The following is a 7,333-nucleotide window of genomic DNA, read 5'->3' as shown; positions in this document are numbered from 1 at the left end:
ATGCCTGCACCGATGTTAAGGCTCTGTGATATATTGAAAGGTTTTGTAATCAATTGGAAATATTATAGATCTGAAAGTTTTGAGATCGATTGGACAATTCTGTGATAGATTAGATGTTCTGCTGAGACGTTCTCTTAAAAACTCTGTTTATCCTTTACCGTAGGAAAGCCGTTACAAACCACGCTTCTGGCCTGACGTTTATCACTCGACATCTGGGCTTGGCTAGTCACTTCCTATAAGTGCTTCGTCTTGCTTTCCCCTTAAGTAACCGACAGGAAGTAAGCTGCGCACGCTCTCACTGCAGCTTGGTGTAATGTAGAATTGCACATTTGAGGAAACCACAATCGAGACCAGGGGTGACTTCTATACCGAGCATCTCTTAGTCGAGGGTCTACCAACACGGGCAGGAAAGGGTGCCAACGGCCCCTCAACGGCCACGGTGAGCGCACTCACACCTGAGGTGAGTGCCAAGAGCGGGGCTGGAATCTGATCAGGTGGAGGTGGACAAAGGGAGACAGGGTTGAAGGAAATAAAGACTGAGACGAGAATAGAGGGAACGAAAGTGAGTGATGGGGTGGAAGAGACTTAAAGAATAAAAGAATTGCGAGAAGGTAAGGGAGTGACAGAAAACCTTATAGAGAAGGCGAGTGGAAGAGGCTGAGGAACAGAAAAAAAGAAGTTCAGTGAAATATAGGGAAAATAGAGTGCTGAAGAAAGAGAAAGGGGTGTGAGTAGGGGTCAAGGGAAAGTGAATGCGAGAAATCGGGACAGATGGCAGACTGTGTGAGGGTATTGGGGACAGGAGTAAATAGTGTGCAGAGCCTGGAGCACATGGGCAGACCGTGTGAGGGTATTGGGAACAGGAGTATATAGTGTGCAGAGCCAGGGACACATGGGCAGAACGTGTGAGGGTACTGGGAACAGGAGTAGATAGTGTGCAGAGCCTGGGACACATGGGCAGACTGTGTGAAGGTATTGGGGACAGGAGTAAATGGTGTGCAGAGCCTGGGGCACATGAGCAGACAGTGTGAGGGTACTAGGGACGGGAGTAGATAGTGTGCAGATCCCAGGACACAAGGCCAGACAGTGTGAGGGTATCGGGACAGGAGTAGATAGTGTGCAGAGCCCGGGACACATGGCCAGACAGTGTGAGGGTATCAGAACAGGAGTAGATAGTGTGCAGAGCCCGGGACACATGGGCATACAGTATGAGGGTATCAGAACAGGAGTAGGTAGGGTGCAGAGCCTGGGACACATGGACAGACAGTGTGAGGGTATCGGGACAGGAGTAAATAGTCTGCAGAGCCTGGGACACATGGACAGACAGTGTGAGGGTATCGGGACAGGAGTAGATAGTGTGTAGAGCCCAGGACAAGTGAGCAGACAGGGTTTGTGTATGGGGACATGAGTAGATACTGATGGGCAGACAGTGTGAGGGTATCAGGAGAGGAGTATGTAGTGTGTAGATCCTGGAACACCTGGGCAGACAGCGTGAGGGTATCATGACAGGAGTAGATAGTGTGCAGACCATGGGACACATGGGCAGAAAGTGTGAGGGTATCGGGACAGGAGTAGATAGTGTGTAGAGGCCAGGACACATGGGCAGACAGGGTGAGGGTATCGGGGACAGGAGTAGATAGTGTGCAGAACTTGGGGCACATGGGCAGACAGTTTGAGGGTATCGGGGACATGAGTAAATAGTATGCAGAGCCTGGGACACATGGGCAGACAAGGTGAGGGTATCGGGGACAGGAGTAGATAGTGTGCAGAGCCTGGGACACATGGGCAGACAGGGTGAGGGTATCGGGGACAGGAGTAGATAGTGTGCAGAGCCTGGGACACATGGACAGACAGGGTGAGGGTATCGGGGACAGGAGTAGATAGTGTACAGAGCCTGGGACACATGGGCAGACAGGGTGAGGGTATCGGGGACAGGAGTAGATAGTGTGCAGAGCCTGGGACACATGGGCAGACAGGGTGAGGGTATTGGGGACAGGAGTAGATAGTGTGCAGAACCTGGGACACATGGGCAGACCGGGTCAGTGTATCGGGGACAGGAGTAGATACACATGGGCAGACAGGGTGAGGATATCGGAGACAGGAGTAGATAGTGTGCAAAGCCTGGGACAAATGGGCAGAGAGTGTGAGGGTATTGGGGACAGGAGTAGACAGTGTGCAGAGCCTGGAACACATGGGCACGACAGGGTGAGGGTATTGGGGACAGGAGTACATAGTGTGCAGAACCTGGGACACATGGGCAGAGAGTGTGAGGGTATTGGGGACAGGAGTAGACAGTGTGCAGAGCCTGGAACACATGGGCACGACAGGGTGAGGGTATTGGGGACAGGAGTAGATGCACATGGGCAGAGAGTGTGAGGGTATTGGGGACAGGAGTAGATAGTGTGCAGAGCCTGGGACACATGGGCAGACAGGGTCAGTATATCGGGGACAGGAGTAGATACACATGGGCAGACAGGGTGAAGGTATCGGGGACAGGAGTAGATAGTGTGCAGAGCCTGGGACACATGGGCAGACCGGGTCAGTGCATCGGGACAGGAGTAGATACACATGGGCAGACAGGGTGAGGATATCGGGGACAGGAGTAGATAGTGTGCAGAGCCTGGGACAAATGGGCAGAGAGTGTGAGGGTATTGGGGACAGGAGTACATAGTGTGCAGAGCCTGGGGCACATGGGCAGAGAGTGTGAGGGTATTGGGGACATGAGTAGACAGTGCGCAGAGCCTGGGACACATGGGCAAGACAGGGTGAGGGTAACGGGGACAGGAGTAGATGCACATGGGCAGAGAGTGTGAGGGTATAAGGGACAGGAGTAGATAGTGTGCAGAGCCTGGGACACATGGGCAGACAGGGTCAGTGTATCGGGGACAGGAGTAGATACACATGGGCAGACAGGGTGAGGGTATCGGGGACAGGAGTAGATAGTGTGCAGAACCTGGGACACATGGGCAGAGAGTGTGAGGGTATTGGGGACAGGAGTAAATAGTGTGCAGAGCCTGTGGCACATAGGGAGACAGTGTGAGGGTATTGGGGACAGGAGTATACAGTGTCCAGAGCCTGGGACACATGGGCAGAGAGTGTGAGGGTATTGGGGACAGGAGTAGATAGTGTGCAGAGCCTGGGGTACATGGGCAGACAGTGTGAGGGTATGGGGGACAGGAGTAGATATACATGGGCAGACAGGGTAAGGGTATCGGGGACAGGAGTAGATAGTGTGTAGAGCCTGGGACACATGGGCAGACAGTGTGAGGGTATCGGGGACAGGAGTAGATAGTGTGTAGAGCCCGGGACACATGGGCAGAGAGTGTGAGGGTATTAGGCACGGTTTTCTGTGATCCAGTGGTTGCAGGTGGGGCCCACTGGCGCTACTTTTTTGGAACTTGCCCTTATTTTTTCTCTCAAGTTTTGACCCACGAAAAAATAGAGAAAAACACAACAGGGGGAATAGGACGGAAGAGAAAGATGGAAAAAGAGTGACAAAGATAGAAGCAGTGATGAAAAAGAGCCTGAAAGAGTGAGATACAGGGGCAGGGAGTATCCGCTGGTGGGTGAAAGAGGCATGGGGTGAAATCAAGACTACGCAGTCCGGGTACTCGGCATCCTGATCTTCGATAGAGCCAGTCGCTGGCTTCTGAGAAAAACTTTGGGCACCGTCATTTATTTCTTATTTTTTCTTTCACGAATTAAGCACTGGTATCATGGACATGAGTAAACAGAGTGCAGATCCCGAGACACGTGCATGGACAGACAATGTCAGGGCATTAGGGGCATGTGCTGAGAGTGTCCAAAGCTTTGCACACGTGGACAAGCAGTGTGAGGAACGCGGGCGCCCGAAATACCCAGAGAGCAAAGGTTGCCATGAGTGTGAGAAGCTTGAGGCACATGGACTCATTGTAGAGTGGTCAGTGGGGATGCACGCGTGGTCTGGGAATGAGGGGAGCATGGCAGGACGGATGAGATTTGGGGGCACCCACAGTGTGAGGAGCTCGCGAGCACACTGTGAAGAGCTTGGGATTCTCAATGTGAGGAGTTCATGGCACGGAGACAGCACGAGGACCTTGGGATACTCAGTGTGATGAGCTGGGCATATCCAGAGTGAGGAAATCATGAGCAGAGAGTGTGATGAGTCTGGGATACTCAGTGTGAGAAGCTCACTGGCACACCTATAATGTGAGGAGCTTGTGATACTCAGTGTGAGGAGCTCAGAGGCACACCGATAATCTGAGGAGCTTGTGATACTCAGTGTGAGGAGCTCATAGGCACGCCGATAATCTGAGGAGCTTGTTAAACTCAATGTGAGGAGCTCACAGGCACACCAATAATCTGAGGAGCTTGTGATACTCAGTGTGAGGAGCTCACAGGCACACCGATAATCTGAGGAGTTTGTGATACTCAGTGTCAGGAGCTCACAGGCACACAGATAATGTGAGGAGCTTGTAATACTCATGTGAGGAGCTCACAGGCACACTGATAATCAAAGGAGCTTGTGATACTCAGTGTGAGGAGCTCACAGGCACACAGATAATGTGAGGAGCTTGTGATACTCAGTGTGAGGAGCTCCCAGGCACACCGATAATCTGAGGAGCTTGTGATACTCAGTGTGAGGAGCTAACAGGCACACCAATAATCTGAGGAGTTTGTGATACTCAGTGTGAGGAGCTCACAGGCACACCAATAATCTGAGGAGTTTGCGATACTCAGTGTGAGGAGCTCACAGGCACACTGATAATCTGAGGAGCTTGTGATACTCAGTGTGAGGAGCTCACAGGCACACCAATAAGGTGAGGAGCTTGTAATACTCAGCGTGAGGAGCTCACAGGCACACCGATAATCTGAGGAGCTTGCGATACTCAGTGTGAGGAGCTCCCTGGCACACCAATAATCTGAGGAGCTTGCGATACTCAGTGTGAGGAGCTCACAGGCACACCGATAATCTGAGGAGCTTGTGATACAAAGTGCGAGGAGCTCACAGGCACACCCATAATGTGAGGAGCTTGTGATACTCAGTGTGAGGAGCTCACAGGCACACAGATAATGTGAGGAGCTTGTGATACTCAGTGTGAGGAGCTCACAGGCACACAGATAATGTGAGGAGCTTGTTGTACTCAGTGTGAGGAGCTCACAGGCACACCAATAATCTGAGGAGCTTGCGATACTCAGTGTGAGGAGCTCACAGGCACACCGATAATCTCAGGAGCTTGTGATACTCAGTGTGAGAAGCTCACAGGCACACAGATAATGTGAGGAGCTTGTTGTACTCAGTGTGAGGAGCTCACAGGCACACCCATAATGTGAGGAGCTTGCGATACTCAGTGTGAGGAGCTCACAGGCACACCGATAATCTCAGGAGCTTGTGATACTCAGTGTGAGAAGCTCACAGGCACACAGATAATGTGAGGAGCTTGTGATACTCAGTGTGAGGAGCTCACAGGCACACAGATAATGTGAGGAGCTTGTGATACTCAGTGTGAGGAGCTCACAGGCACACAGATAATGTGAGGAGATTGTGATACTCAGTGTGAGGATCTCACTGCACACCAATAATGTGAGGAGCTTGTGATACTCAGTGTGAGGAGCTCACAGGCACACCGATAATCTGAGGAGTTTGTGATACTCAGTGTGAGGAGCTCAGAGGCACACCGATAATCTGAGGAGCTTGTGATACTCAGTGTGAGGAGCTCATAGGCACGCCGATAATCTGAGGAGCTTGTTAAACTCAATGTGAGGAGCTCACAGGCACACCAATAATCTGAGGAGCTTGTGATACTCAGTGTGAGGAGCTCACAGGCACACCGATAATCTGAGGAGTTTGTGATACTCAGTGTCAGGAGCTCACAGGCACACAGATAATGTGAGGAGCTTGTAATACTCAGTGTGAGGAGCTCACAGGCACACTGATAATCAAAGGAGCTTGTGATACTCAGTGTGAGGAGCTCATAGGCACACAGATAATGTGAGGAGCTTGTGATACTCAGTGTGAGGAGCTCCCAGGCACACCGATAATCTGAGGAGCTTGTGATACTCAGTGTGAGGAGCTAACAGGCACACCAATAATCTGAGGAGTTTGTGATACTCAGTGTGAGGAGCTCACAGGCACACCAATAATCTGAGGAGTTTGCGATACTCAGTGTGAGGAGCTCACAGGCACACTGATAATCTGAGGAGCTTGTGATACTCAGTGTGAGGAGCTCACAGGCACACCAATAAGGTGAGGAGCTTGTAATACTCAGCGTGAGGAGCTCACAGGCACACCGATAATCTGAGGAGCTTGCGATACTCAGTGTGAGGAGCTCCCAGGCACACCAATAATCTGAGGAGCTTGCGATACTCAGTGTGAGGAGCTCACAGGCACACCGATAATCTGAGGAGCTTGTGATACAAAGTGCGAGGAGCTCACAGGCACACCCATAATGTGAGGAGCTTGTGATACTCAGTGTGAGGAGCTCACAGGCACACAGATAATGTGAGGAGCTTGTGATACTCAGTGTGAGGAGCTCACAGGCACACAGATAATGTGAGGAGCTTGTTGTACTCAGTGTGAGGAGCTCACAGGCACACCAATAATCTGAGGAGCTTGCGATACTCAGTGTGAGGAGCTCACAGGCACACCGATAATCCGAGGAGCTTGTGATACTAAGTGTGAGGAGCTCACAGGCACACCCATAATGTGAGGAGCTTGCGATACTCAGTGTGAGGAGCTCACAGGCACACCGATAATCTCAGGAGCTTGTGATACTCAGTGTGAGAAGCTCACAGGCACACAGATAATGTGAGGAGCTTGTGATACTCAGTGTGAGGAGCTCACAGGCACACAGATAATGTGAGGAGCTTGTGATACTCAGTGTGAGGAGCTCACAGGCACACAGATAATGTGAGGAGATTGTGATACTCAGTGTGAGGATCTCACTGCACACCAATAATGTGAGGAGCTTGTGATACTCAGTGTGAGGAGCTCACAGGCACACCGATAATCTGAGGAATTTGTGATACTCAGTGTGAGGAGCTCAGAGGCACACCGATAATCTGAGGAGCTTGTGATACTCAGTGTGAGGATCTCATAGGCACGCCGATAATCTGAGGAGCTTGTTAAACTCAATGTAAGGAGCTCACAGGCACACCAATAATCTGAGGAGCTTGTGATACTCAGTGTGAGGAGCTCACAGGCACACCGATAATCTGAGGAGTTTGTGATACTCAGTGTCAGGAGCTCACAGGCACACAGATAATGTGAGGAGCTTGTAATACTCAGTGTGAGGAGCTCACAGGCACACTGATAATCAAAGGAGCTTGTGATACTCAGTGTGAGGAGCTCACA

At 51.1% G+C, this 7,333-nt stretch overlaps 1 protein-coding gene across 1 annotated transcript in view; it reads left to right on the top strand.

The window, feature by feature from the left end:
- The first annotated feature begins 297 nt into the window (after nucleotides 1-297).
- The window catches only part of SPN (sialophorin), a 44,127-nt gene continuing 37,091 nt past the window's right edge, over nucleotides 298-7,333 (top strand). Inside the window, exon 1 of the mRNA XM_086932069.1 lies at nucleotides 298-460. The gene's annotated coding sequence lies outside the window, so the exon portion shown is untranslated. The remainder of the gene's footprint in view (nucleotides 461-7,333) is intronic.

Source organism: Lissotriton vulgaris, chromosome 7, assembly GCF_964263255.1.
Source record: "Lissotriton vulgaris chromosome 7, aLisVul1.2, whole genome shotgun sequence".
NCBI classification, from domain to species: Eukaryota; Metazoa; Chordata; class Amphibia; order Caudata; family Salamandridae; genus Lissotriton; species Lissotriton vulgaris.
This window is presented reverse-complemented; position numbering and strand designations above follow the sequence as displayed.